Raw genomic sequence first — 12,736 nt, forward strand, 5'->3', positions numbered from 1 at the left:
GCTTCAGGTGGGCTCCTGCTTCCGGGATGGTGGAGTAAAGGTACTTGTCCCTAGGTGCAACTGAGAACCCTAGACATTCTATACAAAATAAGCATAAGAAAATTCTAAAAGATAGAGAGAAGACAGACCTGTTTCTTGGGACCTGGGGACCCAAGAAACAGCATAGCAGTGAGTTCCTGGTGAGTTTTCTTTTTGCCTCATATAGCCCAGAGTTGGAGCTGAAGAAGCCAGAAATGAGGAAATGCCAATGGGCAGGCAAAAAAATGCCCCAACAGAAACCTGGTCTCTCTAGCTAAAGAAGCAGGAAAGGGGCAGCCTAGCAGAACAGACACTTTTAGGCAAAAACTGCTCTACTCTAACTAAACACCATAGAAAAGATTGTGGCTCCACCCCCACCAGCAAAGATCCAGTGGGGAGATTAGACTTCCCCCTTCACCAGACTGCAATGAAGCGTCCCAAGTCCCCCACGGGAGTGGTGTCAGAGAAGGCCAGGTAGGGAGCCAGGATTTTCATTCCCCACTGGGTGGTGACAAGACCTCACCCCAGTCCTTGTCATGATAGTGGAGAGACCACACTGGGAGCAGTAACAAGGCACTCCTGTACCTCCCAGCCATGGAGGTATCAGTGGGAGCCTGATGGGGAGCTGGATTTCCCAACCAACCCCCTTTCTCTGCTGGAGTAGTGTCAGAGGAAGCCAGCTGAAACAGAAGGTTTAAATGAGATCCAGTCTCATAACATAATACCCCAAATGCCCAAGTTTCTGTAGAAATTCACTTATAACAAGAGCTAGGAAGATCTCAAACTGAATGAAAAAAGGCAATCAATAGAAGCCAACGCCAAGATGACAGAGATGTTGAAATTATCTGACAAAGATTTTAAAGCAGGCATCATAAAAATGCTCCAAGAAACAGCTATAAACACACTTGAAACAAATGAAAAAAATAGAGTGTGTCAGCAAAGAAACAGAAGCATAGAGAAGAACCAAATAGAAATTTTAGACTGAAATATATGATAACTGAAATTTAAAAGAAAAATTCAATGGATGTGCTTTACTGAAGGCCGGAGGGGACAGAGGAAAGAATCACTGAACCGGAATATAGGACAATAGAAGTTACCTAAGCTGAATAACCAAGAGAAAATAGACACAAGATAAATAAGTAAACACAGCCTCAGGGACCTGTGAGATTGTAACAAAAGATCTCATGTTTATGTCGTTGGACTCCTGGAAGGAGATAAGAGAGGAAGTGAAACTGAAAAAATACTTGAAGAAATAGTGGCTGAAAACTTCCCAAATTTGGCAAATAACATAAACCTACAGATTCGTAAAGCTGAGCAAAATTCCAAAGAGAATAAACTCAACAAAATCCACACCAAGGTAAAAAATAGGTAAACTTCTGAAAACTAAAAACAAAACAGAAGTCTTAAAAGCAGTGAGAGAGAAATGACACCTCATCTATAAGGGGGAAACAATTCAAGTGACAGTGAATTTCTCATTGGAAACCATGGAGGCCAGAAGGAAGTGGCACAACATTTTTCAAATGCTGAAAGGAAAGAAAAGTCAACTCAGAATCCTATATCCAGCAAAAATATTCTTCAAGAATGAAGGGGGGGCTTCCGTGGTGGCACAGTTGTTGAGAGTCCACCTGCCAATGCAGGGGACGTAAGTTCGTGCCCCGGTCTGGGAAGATCCCACCTGCCGCGGAGCGGCTGAGCCCGTGAGCCATGGCTGCTGAGCCTGTGTGTCCAGAGCCTGTGCTCCGCAATGGGAGAGGCCACAACAGTGAGAGGCCCGTGTACCGCAAAAAACAAACAAACAAACAAAAGAATGAAGGGGAAATCAAGACAGTTTCAGATGAAGAAAAACTGAGAGAATTTATTGCCAGAAGACCTACCCTAAAAGAGTGCTAAAAGAAGTTTCCTAAACAGAAAATAAACAATAAAAAATGAATCTTGGGGCTTCCCTGGTGGCACAGTGGTTGAGAGTCCGCCTGCCGATGCAGGGGATGTGGGTTCGTGCCCCAGTCCGGGAAGATCCCACATGCCGCGGAGCGGCTGGGCCCGTGAGCCATGGCCACTGAGCCTGCACGTCCGGAGCCTGTGCTCCGCAACGGGATAGGCCACAACAGTGAGAAGCCTGCATACTAAAGAAAAAAAAGAAAGAATCTTGGAACATCAGGAAGGAAAAAAAATATGGTAAGCAACAATATGGGTAAATGCAATTGACCCTTTCTTTCTCTTCTTGAGTCTTCCAAATTATATTTGACAATTGAAGCAAAAATTATAACACTTTCTGATGTAGTTTTAAGTGATGTAGAAAGAACAAGTAGCAAACAAAAATTAAAATTGCAGACTTAAAGTTTAATGTATCAATAATTAAATTAAATGTAAATGGTTTAAATAGACCAATTAAAAGACTAATATTGACAGAGTGGCTTGAAAAACATGACCTGACCATACACTATCTACAAGAAACTCACTTCAAATATAATAATACAGGCAGGCTGAAAGTAAAAGAATAGACAAAATGTATATCCTACCAACATTAATCAAAAGAAAATAGGAGTAGCTATATTAATATCAGATAAAGTAGACTTCAGAGCAAAGAAAATTACTAGAGTAAGAAAGGAATATTATATAACAGTAAAAGAGTCAAGCCACCAAGAAGATATAGCAATCCTAAATGTATATGCACCAAACAACAGAGCTATAAAATATGTGAAGCAAACAGTGATGGAACTGACTACAATTATAGTTGGAGACTTCAACACCCCTCTCTCAATAATCAATAGAGCAATTAGACAGAATATCAGAGCAAGGATATAGAAGAACTCAACAACACCGTAAACCAACAGGATCAAATCAACATTTATAGAACAGATTCTTTTCATGTGTCCACAGAATATACACCGCAATAGACCATATTCTGGGACATAAAATAAACTTCAGCAAAATTAGAATTTAAATCAAAGAGAATGTGTTCTCCAATTACAGTAAAATCGAACAAGAAATCAATAATAGAAAGATAACAGAAAAATCTCCAGCCACTTGGAAGCTAAATAATACACATCTAAATAATCCGTGGGTCAATGATAAAGTCTAAATGAAAAATTTTTAAATATATTGAACTGAATTGAAATAAAAATACAACATATCAGAATGTGTGTGACATACCTAAAGCAGTGCTGAGACAGAAATTTATAGTACTAAATGCATAATTAGCAAAGAGAAAAGCCTCAAATCAATAATCTAAGCTCCATCTTGACAAAATAAAAAAGGAAGAGCGAAATAAACCCAAATCAAGCAGGAGGAAGGAAATAATAAAGAGCAGAAATCAGTAAAATTGAGAACAGAAAATGAATAGAGAAGACGCAATGAAACAAAGAGCTGAGTCTTTGAAAATATCAACAACATTGACAAAACTTTAGCAAGACTAACAGGGAGAGAGAAAGAAAGAGAAGGAAAGAGAGAAATTACCAAAATTAGAAATGAAATGTGATATCACTATAGACCTTGCAAGTACACAATTGGATGGTAAGGGAATACTATGAATAACTCTACGCACATAAATTTGACAACCTAAATGAAATGGACCAGTTCCTCAAAAAATGCAAACTACTACAGTTCACCCATATGAAACAGATAATTTGAATAGCACTATAATTATTGAGGAATTTTAATTTTTAAATACCCTAAAAAGAAATCCCCAGACCAGATAGTTTCACTGGAGAATTTTACCAAATGCTTAAAAAATTAACACCAACTCTATACAATGTTTTCCAGTAAGCAGAAGAGGAAGGAACACTTTCCAATTTATCTTATGAAGCTAGAATGACCCTGATATCGAAACCAGACAAAGACAATACCAAAAAGAAAAACTACAGGCCGACATCCCTCATCAATATAATGTGAAAATCTTTAATGAAACATTAGCAAATAAAATTCAGCAATGTATAAAAGCAATTATGCATCATGACCAAATAGGGTTTATTCCAGGAATGCAAGGTTGGTTCAACATTTAAAAATCAATTAGTATAATTGACCATGTTAATGGTCTAAAGAAAAATCACATGATAAATCCATCAATGCAGGAAAAACATTTGATAAAATTCAACAACCATTCATGGTATAATGTTCAGAAACATAGGAATAGAGGGGAATTCATTCAATTTGATAAAGAACATCTACAAAAAACTACAGGTAATATTATCTTAATGGTTAAAGACTGAATGGTTTCTCCTAAAATTTGGAATAAGGCAAGATGTTAGCTCTCACCACTTATATTCAAATCGTGCTGGAAGTTCTAGCCAATGCAACAAGACAAGAAAAGGAGTATGGATTGGAAAGGAGGAAATAAACTGTCCGTATTTGCAGCTAACTTCATCATCTACATGAAAAATCCAAAAGAATCTATTAAAGAAAAAAAAACCTCCTAGAAGTAATAAGCGATTTCAGGAAGGTCATAGGGTGCAAGATAAACATACAAAAATCTACTGTATTTCTGTATACTAGCAATGAACATGTGGGCACAATAATTTAAAATGCAGCGCCATTTACAGTCACTCAAAAAATGAAATACTTAGGTGTAAATTTAACAGGACATGTACAAGATTTGTATGCTGAAAACTACAAAAAAAAAGCTGATGAAAAAAATTTAAAAATATCTAAATAAATGAAGCAACATATATGTTCATGGATTGGAAGACTCACCATAGTAAAGATGTCAGTTCTCTGCAGTTCCTACCAAGATCCCCCAACATGTTTGTAGATGTAGAAAAGGTTATTCTAAAATTTATATGGAACAGCAAAGGAGCTAGAATAGCTGAAATGGTCTTGAAAAAGAATAAGTAAGAAGAGTCAGTCTACCTGATTTTATGATTTATTATAGAGAAATCAAGACTTTGTGGTATCAACAGAGAGGTGACACATAGAGCAATGGGATGGAATAAAGGACCCAGAAGTAGACCCACACAAATAAGCCCAAATGACTTTTGACCAAGGTGCAAAAGCAGTTCAGTGGAGGAAAGATGATAACCTTTTCAATAACTAGTGCTGAAGCAATAGGACATCCATAAAGAAAAACAAACAAACAAACAAAAACCTATCTAAGTCTTATGCCTTATACAAAAATTAACTCAAAATGGATCATGGTCTTAACTATAAAATGTAAAACTATAAAACTTTTAGGGGGAAAATGTAAGGGGAAAATCTCCGGGATCTAGGGCTGGGCAAAGAGTTCTTAAGCTTGACCCCAAAGCATGATCCATAAAAGAAAAAAAATGATAAGTTGGATTTCACCAAAGTTAAAAGCTCATGATCCACAAAAACAAACAAACAAAAAAACCTCTTATAAAGATGAAGACAAGCTACAAACTGGGAGAAAATATTTGCAAACCACAAAATCTGACCAAGTACTGGTATCTGATATGTATAAAAAACTCTCCAAACTCAACCATAAAAAGAAATCAAACAATCTAATTAGAAAATGGACAAAAATCATGAAGAGAAATTTCTATGACGAGAATATACAGATGGCAAATAAGCACATGAAAAGATGTTCAACATCATTAGTCATTAAAGATAGGCAAATTAAAACCACAGTGAGATATAATTGCACACCTGTCGGAACGGCTAAAATAAAAAATGACACCACCAAATGCTGGTGAGGATGCAGAAAAACTGGTTCACTCATACATCGTAGGCAGGATGTAAACTGGTACTATAAAACCATTGGGAAGTTTGTTTAAAAACAAAAAACAACTAAATATACAACTACCATGTGACCCAATAATTGTCCTATTGTGCATTTATCCCAAATAAATGTAAACTTATGTTCACACAAAAACCCTGTACAGAAGGTTATAGTAGCTTTACTAATAATTGCCAAAAATTGGAGATAAGCCAGATGTCCTTTAATAGATGATTAAGCTACCTACGGTCCACCCACATCAGGGAGTGGTACTCACCCATAAAAAGGATTGAACTGTCTATACACACAACAACCTGATGAATCTCCACTGAATTGTGCTGAGTGAAAAAAGCCCATCCCAGAAGGTCACACATAGCATGATTCCATTTATAGATATCATTAAAAAAGCAACATTATTGGAGAACAGATTCATGATAGCCAGGAGTTAGGGAGGCATGCGGCGCGGTGGGGGGAGGTGCTGACTATAATGGGACAGCCCAAGGAAGCTTATGGTCACAGAAAGTTCTGTATCTTGATTGTGATTGTGGCTACATAACACTACACACATGATAAAACTGCACGCACACACACGCACGTACACACAAGTGCATGTAAAAGTAGATATTATTATCCTATCCTGCAGATGGGGAAACAGAGGCTTGGAAAGGTCCAGCCACGAGCCCCAGAGCCTCTGTCTCTCCAGAGCACATGCCCATGGCCACTCTGCCTCACTCCCTCTGCCCTTGCAGGCCACACCAGACAGCAGACAGAGGACAGGGAGACCCCACCTTGACACCCTGCTGGCAGTAGACTAGCTCCCCTGAGATGGGGCCTGGGAGGGGTGAAGCCCACCCAGGCAGGTCTTTTTTCTTTCTTTTTTTTTTTTTTTTTGCGGTACGCGGGCCTCTCACTGTTGTGGCCTCTCCTGTTGCGGAGCACAGGCTCCGGACGCGCAGGCTCAGCGGCCATGGCTCACGGGCCCAGCCACTCCGCGGCATGTGGGATCTTCCCGGACCGGGGCACGAACCCGTGTCCCCTGCATCGGCAGGCGGACTCTCAACCACTGCGCCACCAGGGAAGCCCCCCAGGCAGGTCTTGATGGAGAAGGCAGGGGCAGCGTTCCCCTGCTTCTCTTCCATCTCCACCCCACCTGACCCTGGCACTAGCCCAGTGCCAGCACACAGGGGACGCTCCACACCGCTGTTCCCTTCCTACTCCTTGCTGACTTGAGTCCCCATTGGGTCACCCACCCCTAACCAATGCCATCTCCCCTTTTCCAGAGCTGAACTTCGTCACCCAGTCCCCAGAGCTGGCAAGACATGGGCCCTATTTTCCAAACCCTGACGCCTTTCATTTAACCAGAAGACGTGGAGGGGTGAGTTGGAGACTGGGGTTTTGCTGGAGCTGGAGATGGGGAAGATCTGGAAAGAGAGCACCCTTGCAGGGAGTGCTGATGGAGGGTCTGATAAGCAGGAAAACAGTGTTTGACAGCAGCTGCCTTCCTTCTGCCATTCTAGCGGGGACACTTGAATTATTTATGCACCATTGTGCAGGTGTGGGGAAATCCCCCCACGTGTCTTTGCGTTTGAATAGGGAGAACGGCTAGGAAGCATAGAAGGAAGGCAGCATCACTGCACACAGTGAACTGAGTCTCAGGTCCCTCGTCAGTAAAATGGGGCGGCAGCAGCATCTCCCTCTTGTCAAGGTCAAGCAAAGATAATCCATGTAAAATGATTAGAAGAGTAGCTGGAACACAGTAGGTGCTCAATAAATGCTAGTTGCCTAGTGCATGTTAGTTAAATGGGGCAGCCCTCTCTGGGGTCAAAATGCCGCTTAGCCTTCCAGAGCCAGCCCATACTGCAGCTCTGTGAGACTTCTCTGGCTCCTAGCTGGGGTTAACCACATCTTCCTCTGTTCTCCCAAAGCCCTTTCTTTGGGCCTCTGTTATTGCCTTGCTCGATCCGCCCTGCGTTATATACCTAAGAACCTCAAAGTCCATGCCTGCTCCCCCAGACCCACCCCTGTCAGGGAACAGAGGTCACACTGCTCATCTTTGAGCATCAGAAGCAACTTACCTTCCGAAAGAACCGCCTCTGAGCTAGAGCTCGGAGTCAGGATCTCATCTGACCTTCCCAGAAGGTGTCGTCAGCCCTTTCACAGGTGAGAACACTGAGACCCAGAGAGAAGTAACTTTCAGCCAGGAGCTGGGAGAGCCAGGGTGCAACTCAGAGATTCTGAGCTCACTTTCTATTACCCTGCCCTGCCGGCATCAAGGAAGATGAGTGACTCCAGACCCAAATAAGGGAGGAGGCAGACAGGCAGACCAGCTGCATGCCTCTCTCCTCAGCCCTCAGAGATCACCCAGATCTCTTACCATGCCGAAGTTTTGTTTCTTGCCCAAGCACTTTGGGACTAACCAGGTTGTTTCCAAACACATTACCTAATTGTGCACGTATTTATTTAATGCCGTCTCTTGAATATTAAACAATCGGTAATTCGGAACAGAAACACGGGCGTCTAAACCCAGCAGCTTTTGACAGGTGTGGGTGGGGAAGGAGGCTGAGGAGAGCCATCTATGAGCCATTACGGGGTAAAGAGGTGACACCCCCCTCCTCCTCCCAAGATGGGTTGAAAGGCCTCCCAGGTTTATGGTTGGCAAAAACGTCGTGGAATTTTCACCATTGGGGTTCCACCTCTTTTATTATATAACAACAAAGATGCATTAGCTCTTCCCTAAAGGATGCTTGGAGCCGGGGCTTGGCCACCTGTTTATCTGTTTATGAGTGTTTACTGAGCATCCTCTGTGTGCAGTCTCTGTTACACTCTGATTCACCCTTGGGGTGCCTTCGAGTATGAAACACATGAGACTTGGTCCTCATACAGGAGACCAAATAAATACAGAAGATGGCTTCTGGGCGTGGTAGGCACTGTGAAGAAAACAAAACAGGGCTGCAGGGTGGGGACCGGCGGGCAGTCCCTGAGGAGGGGACTTCTGACCAGAGGTCCCGATGGGAGAAGCAGCCAGCCATGCAGAGGTCAGTGTGGTGGGGAGAGCATTCCAGGCGGATGGGGACGGGGCAAGGAGCAAGTGGCCCTGGTGGGGTTGAGGAAGAGCGAGAAAGGCAGTGGGCTGGGGAGGGGTGAGTGAGGGCCCCATGTAGGCTACGCAGGCAGAGGGATACCCCTCTGCCAGAATTGTTGGGGCCAGACCGAGAGGGCCCCCATGAGGAATTGGAATTGCAGTCTGTGTGCAGCGGCAAAGCTGTTGGAGGGCTCTAGCAATCTGATGAATGTTAGGAAGACATCTTTCTGCAGCTGGGAGAGGACTGGGGGGTGGCAGGCATGCAGGGAAGAGCTGGGTCGAGGTTCTAGGGCTGGAGTGCTGGGGGTGGGCAGGGAGACTCCAGGGAAGGCACAGGAGGGGCTGACCGGGCCCCAAATGCTAAAGGATCTGTCCAAGGTGTTTCTCCCAGGGCAGCTGTGGAGGGCCTGGCCTGAGCCTGCAGGAATCACAGTAACTCTGATATTGATGATAATAATAGTACCTAGGATTTACTAAGCACTTACTGGCTGTGAGCCAGACATTGGGCCGAGCCCCTCATCCTCACCAGCAGCCTGTGATATATGTACGTTCATTATCTCCATTTCACAGAAGAGGGAGGGGACCAAGGCGCAGAGTGGTGAAGTGAAATGCCCAGGGTTGCTCAGCGAGTTAGTAGCAAAGGTGGGATTTGAACCTCGTCCATCTGACTCCGCACGTATGGCCCTCAGTCCATGCTGGCTGAATGAACTGATAACAATAACAGCAATAGCAATAATGAGAGCAGTCACTTAACTATGGTGCTGGCTATGTGCCCGGCCCTACTCTAAGTGCTTTAAAAAAACACTAATCGTTTAGCCTTCACAACAGCCCATGAGGCAGGCACGACCATTATCCCCATTTTACAGAAGGAGAAACTGAAGCATGGAGCTTACCCTAGCCAGGATTTGAAACCGGGAGTTCTGGCTCCAGAGTCCAGGCTTTTAGCAAAATGCAGTGTAAGTTGGGGGAAGTGGACCACCTACGATCTGACTTGGCGCCATCTGCATTTCCAAGTCTGGGGCCAGGCCCCAGGCCTGCGGGTGGGGCAGGCCCTCCGGGAGCCTGTGGGAGACCACGAAGGGCTGAGCTGTCCCCCACAGAGCCTGCTGGCTCCCCAGTGGCCAGAGCAGAGGGCCTCCCAGAGCCTGGCCCTTCTATAGCTGCCAAGATGAGCCAGTGCGGCCTGAGCAGAGAAAGTCCTTGACAGCAGAATGGAGAAGTCCCACCACTCTCTTTGCCGACAGGCGCGTACAGAGAGAAGTGAACCGAGAGGGGTTCATCAAGCCAGAGAACGTCCATGGGAAATGTTTACTCCAAGTCTGTTCAGGAACAACCCCCAAAACAGTCCCAGTGGAACCTCTTTTAAGTAAAAACTACAGGCATCGTTCCCTATAAATAAATCCAACGGGCAGAGTTTCCACATCAGAGCAACATATTAGGCCGTCGTAACTAAGGCCAGTTTACAAGTAAGTCAGCCGTCCTTCAGAGGTGGACGGTAATTCCCATCTGAGGGGCAGTGCTGGGGCCGGGGAACAATGCATGCGAAAGTGCTGTGTGAAAGGTGGAAACTTACACACATAAGGGCTTTTAAAGATTCGCGGATTCGTAAACATCTCATCCTTTCCTTGCATCCTGTTCTCCTCAATGAGAGAACAGAGAAAAACATGGGCCCATGCCCTGGCCAGTCTGCCCAAGAGTCTGCAATACCAGGGATGGAGCAGAGAGGCTGGGGTAACGCACCCCAAGCCCCGGAAACTCCTCAAAACAGGTTCTGTATTGGGGAGGTGGGCGTGGCAGACGACCAAGCTCCGCGGCTCTCCTGCCGGTTTCAGGTCCTGACCGTGCAATCCTTGGCAAGGCGTTTAAATTTCTGCCACTGCAGATTTATGTCTTTAAAATGGGAGTAAGAAGCCCTCCCTCTTGAGACTGTTGGAAGGATTAAGTGGGAGAGGACATCTCAGGGCATGGAGTGTCACCTGCTGCTCAGTGGGTCTCTGCCCCCGGCGGCCCCAGTGGGAACGGTTGCCTCAGGTGTGAGGACCCCAGACCCCTTCCCACTGGAAGCACATCAGTTTCTCTGAACCGTACAAACACTGGGAACACTTTGCCACCTGTGTTAGTTTGCTGGGGCTCTTGTGACAAAGCACCACAAGCTGGGTGGCTTAAATTAGCAGACGTTTAGTGTCTCACAGACCTGGAGACTGGAAGTCTGGCATCACGGGGTCGATTCCTTTTGAGGGCCGTGAGGGAGACTATGTTCCCGGCCTCCCCTGCAGCTTCTAGTGGTTGGAAGGTTCGTGATCCTTGGTGATCCTTGGCTTGTGGATGCATTGCCCCATCCCCACCTGCACATCATCTTCCCTCTCTGCTTGTCTATCTCTGTGTCCAAATTTCCCCTTTATAAGGACACCAGTCCTGTAGGGGCAGAGTTCACCCTAATAACACTCTCTTAACTTGCTTACCTCTGAAAAGACCCTATTTCCAAATGAGGTCATATTCACAGGTACTGGGAGTTAGGACTTCAACATCCCTTTTGGGGGACACACAACACCCTCCTAATTGTTTGAAGCTGACTCTGAATGGGCTCCAGGTTCATTCACGACATTTCTGAAATAGGCTCAAAGAATATTTTACATCATTTTCTAAAAGAACAGTGTCCTCAGAATCACTGACTCCTTAGCTTCCAGTAGATCCCTCATGAACGCTTGGCCTTAACAAACCCCAGTCTGGCTCTCTCAGCCATTATCTTATATGAAGAGCAGGTGGGTTTGAACCCAAGCCCTTGGTCAGCCCTGACTGTGAACTGGACTCCAGGAACATGGGAAACCACGGTCCCAGCTGTTGATGCGGTCACAGGGGAAGGCCACAGGACAGATAGGAGTGCACCAGGGTCCTTCCCAGCAATGATCTTTGAGAGGTGAGGGGAAGAGGCTTCCTTCCCAGGAAGGAAGCCTTTGTCTCCTTGCAGGTGAACATGAGTGCTCCCAGGGCCACAAGAGAACCCTCACCTGCTCTTTCCGTGGTCAGATAACTAATCAGTCACTCAACTGTCATTCTGGGATGAGACCCACTCCCGGGCCTCTGTGTACACAGGAAGTGCAGGGGAACCCCGAGCCCATCATCCCCACGGCACCCCCAGCCCGGGTCCCTGGAGAGTGAGGGGTCACTCTCCCACCTTCTTGCCTGATCTCCATTCTTAAAATAATCTCCCCCACCTTGAATATTGGAGATGCCCACTTCACTTGCACTGAGAGCCAGGAATCCGTTTCCAAACGCGCCGGGACCGGGTAGGAGTGCCCTGGACTCGGCACAGGCAGGCCTGGGTGCTGGGCCGAGTCCCAACGCTGCCAGTCTGAGCTCTCTGATCCAAGGTGAATCTTGCACTGTTCCAGCCTCAGTTTCCCATGTACAAAGTGGAGATGGTTCCTACCTCACGAGTGAGGGCCATCTCTAAAGGGCTCGTGCAGTGCCGGGCATCCAGTCGGCATGCTCCCTCTTCTCTCTCTGGGCTTCAGTTTCCTTCCCTGCCAGCAAGGCTGTTGGACCAAACGGGCTCTGGCAAGCTCCATGTGGCTCTTGGGATGTCCTCCAGGGAGTCCAGCGTCTGGCCGGGCAGAAGAAACCTCCCAGCCCATAGGCCTGCTCTGCCGGGAGCTCGCTGAGTGAGCTGGGGCAACTGCTCCCCACTGCTCACAGGCCTGCTGGCTCAGGGTGACCGTGGCGAGGTTCCTGGAGACTCTGACCTCATGCAGCCATCCAGAGCTCTGAGTTTGTGCCTCACCAGGTGCCCTAAATTCTCATACCCCATTCTTTTCTTGGCCATCTCAAAGGCTCTGAGAATGCCAGTCAGATGCTCCCTACCCGTCTCCAGGTACCCAGGCCACCTCCGGCATGCTGGAGGCAAAAGCATCTTCATGGGGACACCGCCCAGCGCCTCGCACATGCCATGTCCTGTGCTCGGCACCCGA

The 12,736-nt window shown here is 45.9% G+C and overlaps 1 protein-coding gene across 4 annotated transcripts in view; it reads left to right on the forward strand.

The window, feature by feature from the left end:
- ATP2B2 (ATPase plasma membrane Ca2+ transporting 2) overlaps window positions 1–12,736 on the forward strand; it is a 351,712-nt gene that overhangs the window by 153,339 nt on the left and 185,637 nt on the right. Inside the window, exon 3 of one of the 4 annotated variants that reach the window (XM_060307760.1) lies at window positions 6,967–7,061. The exons of the other annotated variants lie outside the window; for them this stretch is intronic. The gene's annotated coding sequence lies outside the window, so the exon portion shown is untranslated. The remainder of the gene's footprint in view (window positions 1–6,966; window positions 7,062–12,736) is intronic. 4 annotated transcript variants of the gene reach the window in all.

This window comes from Globicephala melas, chromosome 11, assembly GCF_963455315.2.
Source record: "Globicephala melas chromosome 11, mGloMel1.2, whole genome shotgun sequence".
NCBI classification, from domain to species: Eukaryota; Metazoa; Chordata; class Mammalia; order Artiodactyla; family Delphinidae; genus Globicephala; species Globicephala melas.